General features: G+C 39.4%; 1 long non-coding RNA gene across 2 annotated transcripts in view; it reads left to right on the top strand.

The window, feature by feature from the left end:
• Nucleotides 1-12126, top strand: part of LOC147915959 (uncharacterized) — a 325476-nt gene that overhangs the window by 184601 nt on the left and 128749 nt on the right. Inside the window, exon 3 of one of the 2 annotated variants that reach the window (XR_015553567.1) lies at nucleotides 9662-9865. The exons of the other annotated variant lie outside the window; for it this stretch is intronic. This is a non-coding gene — a long non-coding RNA (uncharacterized LOC147915959). Of the gene's footprint in view, nucleotides 1-9661; nucleotides 9866-12126 lie in introns of those variants that run through there. 2 annotated transcript variants of the gene reach the window in all.

Genomic DNA, 12126 nt, shown 5'->3' with positions numbered 1-12126 from the left:
TGCTTACCAGTGTGGTTTTTTTTTTTTTAAAACAAGGGAGGTGGGGGGAACAAAACATAATCTATGGGGGGGGTGTCATAATGGAAGAGTCCAGTAAAATACTGAAATATTTCAGTAGCGCATTTCTAAGGTAGAGTCCAGATAGAAGGTAATAGTTTTTATTTGGTTTTGTCACTGACACATTTCATGAGCTTAAGAATCTCCAGGCTCTTTGGCTCTTCTTCCTTGTTCCAAATTTAAAAAGGATTACAAGGGGATGCATCTTTCAAGTTTTATATTTGTTTTTCCTTTGAGCTAGAAACAACTCTTAATTAGTAACCACTAATCTGCTAGGGAAAACATAGTATGATTAGTATATTTTAATTTTCAGTGATTTGAGACCTCCCCTAGCCAAATTTTGGGGTCGAATGAAGCTCTTTGCATTTTTCGTTTGGAAGATATCACCTGGTCATGAAGGTGATAAGTCATTAAAAATTTTTCCCATGATTTTTTCTTACATAATGCTGTTTAAAAATCTTTATCATAAATTATAGTCTCTTTCTCAAAGGAAACATGATAGAGACGAGTTATTTTAACTTTTTATCACTTTCAAACAGTAGCATTCATTGCCACCTCATCCGTTCTTCCTCCAGGCATGATTCGCCTGCTGTTCTCTCTCTCGTCCTTCCACTTCATCCGGCCTCTGTGTCAAATGCTTGCACTATAATCCCCGTCCACACGGAGCTATCATTTCCCTCTTCTCCTCCAGCAGCCACCAGGAACCATTTCCTCTTAGTTTCTGAAATAAACAAGACTGTCGTATGTCCAAATATCAGTTTCTTTCAGTTGTACTTGTTATTTTGGTCTTCTACCTCTTTATACTGCGCTCATTACTATTCAAAATATGAATTCCACAAATATTTGAAGTGACTGCCTCTTTCAAGGCTGTGCTGGCATGTAAGATGTGATCCCAGTCTGGGAGTTTATAATCTTGTTAAGAGAAAGGGAGAGAAACCAACACTCACTGACAGTCTCCTCTGTGTCAGTGTCCCTGCTGGCACTTGGTGTGTTTATACCTTGTTGGATCTTTATACACACTGGAGATGTGTAATACCCTTATTATTCAAGTGAGGAAACTGAGTCATGGAAAGGTTAGGCAACTTGCTTAAGGACATGCAATGGCAGACTATGCCTAAGGTCTGCAGTGCCCTACTCCAAGATCCATGTTTTTTGTTTTTTTCTGCTTTGGATGATAAAACAGATACATACACACATAAATACCACAAAAGATGCAGTGAAATGAATGATACAGGAGGGTTAATGACAATTCCTGCTTCAGAAGTGAAAGATAAGGAATAGGCCTCTTCTAACCAGGATGGTCAGGGATAATTCTGGGGAGGAAGTAACATTTGAGTAGAGCCCTGAGAAGTGCAGCATTTATTAGGTGAAGACAGAGCATAGAGGAGAGGCTGAACAACCTGCCCTCTGTCACCTAGGTCCATGCTCAGAACAGAGATGAAAACTTTGTGGTTTTTGGTTTTGTATTTCTCTTGGCTTCCACACGAATAATGTTCACTCATAATCTCCAACTGGGGGCTTGCTGCTTTTTTACTTTTATTACCTGAATTGTTTATCAAAAATGGCTATTCCAGAATGAGATGTGGTAGATGATATATTCCTGTTTTATTGAGCTATAAGACCCTTGGAACATACTACCTTTGTTAGTCAAATTAGATCAAATCAATGAAGATCTAGTACAGCCAACCTTCCACAATTCTCTATTGTATATGGTAATCAAGGATACTGATAAATGAGATTCAGACAGAATCTGCTAGCCACCACTTTACTGTTTACTTCAATCCCTTCTCCTGCCAAGGTTTGATGACCTGCTAACATTACGAGTCTCTTTTCTGATTGCTGGAGGTGTTATTAAAAAACAAAGAAAGAGAAGAGTCTGGAAATAGAAAATATGCCCAATTATCTGTTAGAGAGGATTGAGGCAGGAAGCAAGGGGTAACAGGTTTCTATACCAGCCACTTAGCTGTGTAACTCATGGAAGGCGATGATCTCCTACTTCCTCGTTTCCTTGTCTGTACACTGAAAACGATACTACTACCATTATCACTAGAGTTATTAGCAAAGAAGTATTGAGTAGTTCTCGTGTCATTTTTGACTGAGTTGATATTAATTCACTCCAACAGCTTTATGGAGAAGATCATTTTCATAATAAAACTATCTTGCCACCCAAAGAGGTGTTCCTCTCCTTAGAGAAGCAGAAGTCTGCACACTTTCTGTTGCCCTCTCCACTCGGCAGTAAGTCCTGGCCTCCCTTGGAGAGCTTTGTGCCCATCAAGTCCCTGTCCTCATGGTGGGAACCTGTGATCAGGGGAGCCCCTCCACACTGACCCTTTCTCCCACAGGAAGATTCTTTTAGCCCAAGACTTCAGGGAAAATATATTCGGAAAAATTTTTTTTTAAAGTTTCTCCTTGGAGGCTTCCCCCTCCCCGCCCCCAATGTCTCTTTCCTCTGAGAATAAAAGCAAAGCTGCTAAATTTAGGGAGTGGAATTCTTTCACCAAAAGTATTACGTAGTCTTATTATTTGCTGGTCAAATGTGTTTAAACCACTTAACTCATTTATTTGGTTAAGAGGAAAAGAAAATCTGGTCAGTGCCTTCCAGGAAGTGAGTTAATCAGCTGGCAAACAATGGCCTGTGTTGTTATTATCACTGACAGGTTATCTGACTAGTAGGAAAAGGTTTTCACAGCACATTCCAAACCACTGTCCGAGCATTTTCAGGCTGTTTTGACCTTGTCTAAAGAAGCAGGAAGAATGTCTCCTACAGCTTCAGTGTGCTTTTCACACACACTGGGGAATTTTGAAAATGTTCCTGTCAAAATCTACATGAGCCTGTTGCAGGGTGAGCCGTTTAGAGACCAACGCTGTATGGTTACTGGTTAGCTCCAACCATGCCAATACCCCACCCGCGGCCCCAAAAGAGCTTTGTGGGATTTTGAGGTTTCAAAATGGACCTTCAGGCTAGAAGGCAAGGAGTGGGGGGATTCAGGAGCAGAGAGCTCTAGTTCAGCCTCCCTGTGTATTAGTTGGGCTTGAGGAGTGTGCAGCGGCTTAACGATAAAGTCATGAACTTAGCGCACAGCTTTGGCACCATATTGTTCCTTTCCACAGTGGGTTGTCTAATTAACAAGGGCATCAGGCCCTCCGCTCTTCATACCAGGAGACCTGCCACGAATTTCAGCTTAATCAACTTTCACTCACTTGGTGAACATCCAAAGAGTATCGAGACTTCAGTAATTGCTCGATTGTTAAGGAATTGTTAAACAGATCTTGTGCAGAAATGAAGTTTCTTGAAATACATTTGCATCATCAGAATCTAAGCTTACGTTCCTGAGCAATTCTGTCTACTTCTAAATTTCTGAATGGCTTTTTCACCTAGTGCTATTTTTATCCAGCATAGAGGAACAAATACATAAAAGAAATCTCAATTTGTTAAAGCCCGATATTATGGCGTAATGACTGGATTCGACAATGAACTGACTTTTGAATTTTAGTGAGTGGTAAATGAATGGATTGGAAGCTGCTGCTTTTAGAAATGGGCTTCTTCTGTTCCTCTATTCTAAATTTCATACTAGAAGGAAAGTTATTTTGCAGGTATAGTCCTTTGCCTGGAGGTTGCTTTTAATTTACTTGAAATAGTGGTTTCTTTTTCCTCTTTCCATTAAAGCTTTCTTTCTATTCAAGTCTAGAGCGTTGAAAAACTGTAGCAAGTATTTAGATCCTTTGTGATTTACAGGTTTTATGTATATATTCAACCTATAGTAAGCCAGCAAGTATTCCCCTTCCCAGGCAAGGAGAAATATTGTCTAGAAGTAAATGAAAACGTTAGTAGGGCTTAATGAACTTCATGAAGACTTGGGAAAACAAGAGACCACAGATGACTTTCTTTTCTCTTCTCTTCTTTTTCTTTTTTGAATGCAAGAAACCAAATAAAATATTAGCTATATTAGCGCCTAAATAGAAGATTCTGGTTTAACTAATCAAGGCAACAAGGTAGACAGACAAGACTGATACAGGTAGATAGATGAAAATAAAGAAAAAACCAAAACCAAAAAAAAACACCCCACTTATTTTAACGCTACTCCACAAACTGTATAGAGATGGCACGTTCTCCACCGGGTTTCCTGTGGGAATAGGAAGCAGAGAGGGCTAACTTCTCTCAGCCTTTTTGTAAAGCAATAGCAGCCTCCCTTTGCCTTCCTGGTTGCAAATTTGTGGGATGGAAGTAACAGTCCCTATACCTTGAGAAGAGGAAATAGTTCACATTGACCAATTTTTTATTGGAAAAGTAAGAAAGTTCACATTCTTATTTACATAGTGTAACTATCATTCATTCTTCTGTTGAGAGGTAGTATCATTAGAGAAAGAACTTGGAATAAAAGAAAGTGACCTTGAATTTTATTCTCCTGCTCCTAGTAGCTGTATAAGTTGGTAAGATACTGAATTCCTCTGGCCTTCACTTGTCTGATCCATGGAATGGGTATAATATTTTATGGACCAGAAAATAGAAACTGGGAAAAGAAAAGGCTTTAATGTTCCGTCCAGAAGTGTGTGCAGTTTTTTTTGTGTGTGTGTGAGGAAGATCAGCCCTGAACTAACATCCATGCCAATCCTCCTCTTTTTGCTGAGGAAGACTGGCCCTGAGCTAACATCTATTGCCAATCCTCCTCCTTTTTTTTCCTCTTTTCTCCCCAAAGCCCCAGTAGATAGTTGTACGTCATAGTTGCACATCCCTCTAGTTGCTGTATGTGGGACGCCGCCTCAGCATGGCCGGACAAGCCGTGCATCAGTGCGCGCCCGGGATCTGAACCCCAGGCTGCCAGTAGCGGAGCACACACACTTAACTGCTAAGCCACGGGGCCGGCCCTTGTGCAGTTTTTAGGATGGGCGTGTACCACTAATATTCTCCGATTTTAGCTAAGAGTCAAGATTTCTCATGTGCTATAATAAAATGAAGCTTCATGCTAGACAATGAAATGAGAAAATTGGGAAAAGCCCTAATCGTTATCTAGCTTTATTTCAAAACTCTCAGAAAGGGAAAAACGGACTTTTTCAGACAGTTGCTAAATTATTGCAGGCACTGGATTAACTCTACATGTTGCTAGCTTCTCGGGTTGGTTACTGTTGTCCATTCGTCTCTTTCTGGCTTCCCGGTAAATAGTATGTAGACCAAAACCTCATTTTTTTTTTTTTTTTTTTTTTTTTTTGTTAATAAGTCTCACTTTATTTATTTATTTTTTTAATTTTTTGTTTATTGCAGTAACATTGGTTTATAACATTGTAAAAATTTCAGGTGTACATCATTGTACTTCTATTTCTGCATAGATTACATCATGTTCACCACCAAAATACTAATTACAACCCATCACCACACACATGTACCGAATTATCCCTTTCACCCTCCTCCCTCCCCCCTTCCCCTCTGGTAACCACCAATCCAATCTCTGTCCCTATGTGTTTGTTTATTGTTGTTATTATCTACTACTTAATGAAGGAAATCATGCGGTATTTGACCTTCTCCCTCTGACTTATTTCACTTTGCATAATACCCTCAATGTCCATCTGTGTTGTCACAAATGGCTGGATTTCATCGTTTCTTATGGCTGAGTAGTATTCCATTGTGTATATATACCACAGCTTCTTTATCCATTCATCCCTTGATGGGCACTTAGGTTGCTTCCAAGTCTTGGCTATTGTGAATAACGCTGCAATGAACACATGGGTGCATGTACCTTTACAAATTGGTGTTTTCAAGTTCTTTGGATAAATACCCAGCAGTGGGATGGCTGGATCATATGGTAGTTCTATCCTTGATTTTTTGAGGAATCTCCATACTGTTTTCCATAGTGGCTGGACCAGTTTGCACTCCCACCAGCAGTGTATGAGAGTTCCCTTCTCTCCACATCCTCTCCAACACATGTTGTTTCCTGTCTTGTTAATTATAGCCATTCTGACGGGCGTCAGGTGATATCTCATTGTAGTTTTGATTTGCATTTCCCTGATAGTTAATGATTTTGAACATCTTTTCATCAAAACCTCATTCTTGTCTCTAGTTGTTACAGCTAACTTTTAACTATCCCAGGATGGACTTGCCACATTTTTGACTTGCTGATCAATCATGCTAAGGGTTTAAAATAACTTGTTCAAACTCATCTGTTGTTTCTTTTCATTTTTCCCCTACTCATGAAACCTACAATCCAGCTGGACACTTAAAAAACAACAAGATACCTAATTACCATTCCAGTTACTATGGCTGCATAACAAATTATCCCCAAATTCACTGGCATAAAACAATTGTTTATTAGGCTTATTGATTCTGTGGGTCAGAAATTCAGTCGGGGCACAGTGGGGACAGCTTGTCTCTGCTCCACAATGTCTGGGGCCGCAGGTGGAAGACTTGAAAGCTGGGAGCTGGAATCATTGGAAGTTGGCTCACTCACATTTCTGGCAACTGATGCTGACTGTAGGCTGAAACTTATCTGAGGCTATTGACCAGAACACCTGCATGTGACCTCTCCATGTGTTCTGGGCTTGCTCAGAACTTGTTGAGAGAGACCTGGACAGAAGCTGTGTCCTTTTGAGTTGGGCAGTCATATGACATCACTTCCGTCTACTCTATTGGTCTGAGCAGTCATAATCCTAACAAGTTCAAGGGAAGGGGAAATAGACTCCACCTTTTCATGGGGAGTGGCAAGATTCTGAAAGAGCATGTAAGACTTTGAATATTGCTGTGATCACTTCTGGAAAATGCAATCTGCTGCAATTACCTTCCCCTCAACATTGAGAGGTTGTAAAATATATACAGCCAAGTAAATATCCACAGCAAAAAATAACTTCTATTAAGCAGGTGGCTTGCTTCTATTTATGGGGGAGAGGAGGCTATTTCTCTTGGGGAGAAAGGAAGAGGAAATAGTTGTAAGCAGAGAGTCATTTGTAACAATTAAATTAGATGGCTTGTGAATGCTAAAATAATAAATTATTCCCAAATTAAATACAAATATCAAAACCACATTGCAACATTAAATTTAAATGTTTTGGGATGGATTGTTCTTCTGGATTATTCAGGATCTTAACATTACTCCATTGGATTGGATACTGTAGTTTCTGATTTCTCTTCTAGTTCCCCATGGTTAAAGATGGTTGTGGTAATGGTGTTTTCAAAGGAAAGGAATGTGGTGACCACATTCCACCTCTAGTCAGGTTTCTAATCATCTGCTAACTTTTGAGAGTGTTCGTGGGATCAGAAACAGTCCTTGAGTCTTTCACTTGAAGGGGTTCAGAACAGGCCTCCCCAAGATGTGCCACTTTGGTACGTGGAATATTTTGAGCTAAAGGCAATCCAGACCCTGCGGGCTCAAGAGAAACTTATACCTCTCCCTTAAAGAATTTAAATTGGGGGCCTTGCCCATAATAAGAGTTATTACCATAAATAACTTTTTATGACCTATCTGTGTGGCAGGACAAACCTCTAATAAGTGAACATCTTCCTATTGTCCCATGAATTACCCTCCTCCTATCTGAAGCCTCAGGCCTCTATCCCATTCCTTAGCTCAAGATGTCATATATACCTCATTTTACCTTTCTGTTTCTGAACCTCTCATGTATGTGGGGTACCTGTACGTATGCAATTAAGTTTGATTTTCTCCTGTTAATCTGTCTCATGTCAATTCTTAGACCAGCCAGAAGAACCTAGAAGGGTAGAGGAATATTTCTTCCTCCCCCACATACTCATTCATTAATTCTTTCATTCAACACACATTTGTTGAATACCTAGTATACACAAGGCATGCTAATTGTTATTTACTCTGTCAAACACAGAGACTGATAATGAGCAGTGTCCGCTTTCATAGTAATAATAGCTATCATTTATTGAGCACTTAGTATATGCCTGGCATTGTGCTAATACTACATACAATGTTATTCATCCTTATAGCATGAAATAAGGCAGGCACAATTTTCAAGCATTTTATAGTTGAGCAATTTAGGAAAGCTGATTTCTTGCTTAACTTTGTACAGCTAGTTGGTAAAAGATCTTGGTATCACACTTCACTTTGTTGGACAGAATAGCCTGTTTTTTTCCAACTAGGCTAAACTGCTTCTTCTAAGAATTTGGCTTAGTGGAGTGGGAGGGAAGGAAATAAGATATATATATAAATAATTGTAGTATAAGATGAAATTTGATAACTATCCAAAAAAAAAGCTATGATGGTTAGGAGAGCCTACTTCTTTGTGGAATAATTAGGGGGAAGCATCGTGGAAGTGGTGGCATTTGAATTAGGACTTGAAGAACTAGTAGGATTGTAATTTGTGGAGATTTGGATAAAAAAGAAAATCTAGATGTTGGGAAAATGTAACTGGAGTATGAAGAACATGGAGACATTTGGGTAGTAGCAAATCATACAATCTAGAGGAATCCATGTTTGAGGATTAATGAGTTAGAAGGCTGGAAATGTAGATTGAGTCCTTATGGTGAAAGATCATATATGGCAGCTATCAGAAGTTCAACTAGGAGTTGAGTAAGTAATGGTGAGTAGTTGAAGGTGTTTGAGTGGGGAAGTGACATGGACAGAGTGGGGCACTAGGAAGAGAAATCCAGCTGGGCTACCTAGGATGCATTGAAAGGGTTTGGAGACAGCAATGCTAGGAGGTTTGCAGTAATCTGGAAGATGGTGATGAGGGCAGATATGGTATTGGTGATGGGAGTTATAAAGAGCGAAATGTATTGGCATTTCCATTAAAAACTAACTGTACATCTGGAGCAAAGAGATGAGCCATTTGTTATTATATCTATATTTCTCACCAACTGACCAGTTGCTCAATTAAAGTACATTTGCCTCTTCTCTAGAATTGTCTGTTTTTATTTTATTAAGTCATATTCTCCAGGGACCCTACTGAGCACCTGCCTCTAATTTGGAAATGTGTTGTCATGGCTCCTGTTGAGACTGTTCTGCATTTGGAAGTTCGTTTTCTATTACATTTATTTCGATTAAATGCTTTGCTATTAGACTTCTTACAAGTCATACACCCTGAATACAAAGTCAGGAAATAATATGAGCTGCACTGAAAGTGCTGAATTGCTGGCCAGTGTTGTTAGGAGCAAGAGGCATAAAGAATTAACAGTGCACATTGCAAGCAATTTTGTAGAAGAGGTTTATCCAATTTTTGCCCCTGAAATAGTTCAGATTTTTTAAAAAAAGAAATGATGTGTCTGGTTCATTCTGTTAACATTTCCCTGTCCCTATGCCCCTCAAGGTAGGTCTGTGCACACGGAAAGGTTAATATTAATATTGCCTTTTTACAGCTAAATTATCTGGCTCTAGAACCATTCACAGATTCTATTAAAGACCCCTATGGAGGATTGCTTCTTCAAATAGGCATTTTAATTCACCTGGGTACAATAAGGTGTTACCTTCCTTTCATTAATAAAATGGGAACTCATAAAGAAAACCAGATTATCTTGAATTTATGATCAAGTAATTTTGTTTCTCTTAGCCTGGATAATAATTGTGAAACATCATTTTCCCTCTTCTTTCCTTTTCCCTTCATACACTTCGACATTCTTAATTTCTCATGTTTATTTATCTTTTTTATTTTAATTTGACAGGGAAAGCTATCTAGGACCCCAGGAGGCAAACACTGTGACTCAAGAATTGGTCCTTTCCATCTTCAATTTAATGAAATAATAAGCCAGTAATTGATTTATATTTACATTTACATTTGCCTTACAAATTCTGGGATTTTTGTCACCTTAATTGTAATTCCATAAGTAGTCACTAAATTACTTCCAATAAACTTGATTTTTCCTTTACCTACTCAGTGACTGTTGTCTTTTATCATGGTCTTGGAGCTTTGTTCTTCCCTCTAGTTTCTAATATCATTTTTCCTCACCTCAAATTTTAGTATTCATTTTAAATTGTTATTGAATTTTTTTTTTTTGCCTCAAACAATTTGTACCTTTATGAACAGATAATTTGCTCCAAACAATCTAGTGTTGTGTCTTTCTACTTTCTGCATAATCACATCTCAGGTATTTTGAGGAAGATAGTCTTGTGGTGTTGCTAACATTTAGGATACAATTTGGAATTGGGAAGTAAACAAGCTAGGCTTCTGAGCACTCCTGCTGGCTTTCACAAAACTTTTTCACCCAAACAGTGATCTTCCTGGGCCTTTCTTCCTTCAGAGACTCATTGCTGTATCTATGCTTATTAAGGCGCATATATGATCTGGTAATAACTAAAGAAAATTAAAATAGCCTATTAGAAGGAGGATTGAGAAAAGAAGGATCTGTTAGATGCAGACAAATGACATCAGAAATGAGAGTTGATAGCCTGATATTTGGGGAAAATATAAACCTGAAAAATTCTTAACTGCATTAATATTGGGAAATATAGTCTCTGGAGCACCTACTATGTGTCAGGTGCTTTTCCATAATCATCTAATTTAATTCTGCAATTTAGGTATCAATGTTCCCATTCTACAGATGAGCCAATTCAAGCTGAGATGTGAATTGACAAAACCACCACAGCTCGGAAGTGGCAGTTTCAGAATTTTTCACTCATCTTTCTGACTCCTGAGCCATGATGTCATTCTGTTTTGCCATGCTACCTCAGTGTGCTGCAGTGAATGTCCATGAGCTTGGGTCTTCTAAGAAAAAATCAAATTAAGTTCTATGGCTTCAACTTAAGGAAGTAAGAAAGCAATTGTGTCTTGGAAGAATTCCATTGAAATTAAAAAACGTATTTTTTGGTGTTAGGACATGAACGCTTAAGCTATTTGAAAAACTAGTTATGTGGAACACCTGATTCCACAATGAGGCGAGATCAGTTATTTCAACATCATGCTGACACCACAGTTTCAGGAAACTTGATTACTGGATTAGATTTTTCTAAATTAAAAAAAAAGTTCCCAGGGGCTGCGCCGGATCGGTTAAGTGTGCGCGCTCCGCTGCTGGCGGCCCGGGGTTCGTGGGTTTGGATCCGGGCGTGCACCGACGCACCGCTTGTCAGGCCATGCTGTGTTGGCGTCCCATATAAAGTGGAGGAAGACGGGCACGGATGTTAGCCCAGGGCCAGTCTTCCTCAGCAAAAAGAGGAGGATTGGCATGGATGTTAGCTCAGGGCTGATATTCCTCACAAAAAAAAAAAAAAAAAGCTTCCTGTGGGATATATGTATTCATTCAGTCATTCATACGTTCACTCGCTTCATTTAACAAACATTCAGTGACTATTATGTACACAGAAACACTATCATGGCTCTTGAGAAAATGAAGCAAAATACAAAAAACTTTAAAAGCTTAATTTCAGTATAATTTGGGCAAATGCTGCTATAGCACTCCTCTTCCTTCACCTCATCCTGCACGTTGCCACCAGTTATTTGTTTCTAAAACTCTCATCTGATGGTGTCACTTCCAGGTTGCAAACCTCTGACAACTGTGGTTGCCTATTAAGTAACGCTTGGCCCTTCTGAACCTGTTGCCGCCTGCCTTTTCTGTCTCCTCTGGTGCTGCCCCCCACCAGAGCTCCGCCATTCTCAACTGCTTATTCTTTCCCCGGAGGCCAGGCACTTGCACATCTCCAAGCCTGTATTCTTGCTGCTTCCTCCCGTGTGTGTCCTGCCCTTTCCCATTCATGTGCTGAGTCTCTAGTCATCTTTCAGGATCCAACTCAGAGTGTTCCTCCTCTGCTGCTTTTCCTGACAACCTGCTCCTCCCTAGCAGAAAAGAAAAAGAGAGTTCATCTTCCCAGGGCACTTCATGTTACAGCATTTGATATAATAATAATATAATATAAAATAATTTCAATCTGTTTCTGACTAGAGTACAAATCCTTCTAGAACACAACTATATTTTATTTGTCTTTCTACCTTAGTCCAGGACGCTGGCACATACTTGGCCATCTTTAAAGGTTGGATGAAGAAAATAGAAGCAGGTGAGTAGGTAAATGCTATGGAAAGAGGGTCTAATTTTTCAGAAGTGGTTGGTGGCAGCTTCCCAGCAGAGTTGTGTGTAAGCGGGGCTTGAAGAATGAGTAGGAATTTGGCAGACAGCAAGGAGCAGGGCGCAGGGTGGGT

This window comes from Ceratotherium simum, chromosome 11 (genome assembly GCF_057802395.1).
Source record: "Ceratotherium simum simum isolate JZ-2026a chromosome 11, ASM5780239v1, whole genome shotgun sequence".
NCBI lineage: Eukaryota > Metazoa > Chordata > Mammalia > Perissodactyla > Rhinocerotidae > Ceratotherium > Ceratotherium simum.
Note: the sequence above shows the minus strand (reverse complement) of the source record. Positions and strands in the feature narration are given on the sequence as shown.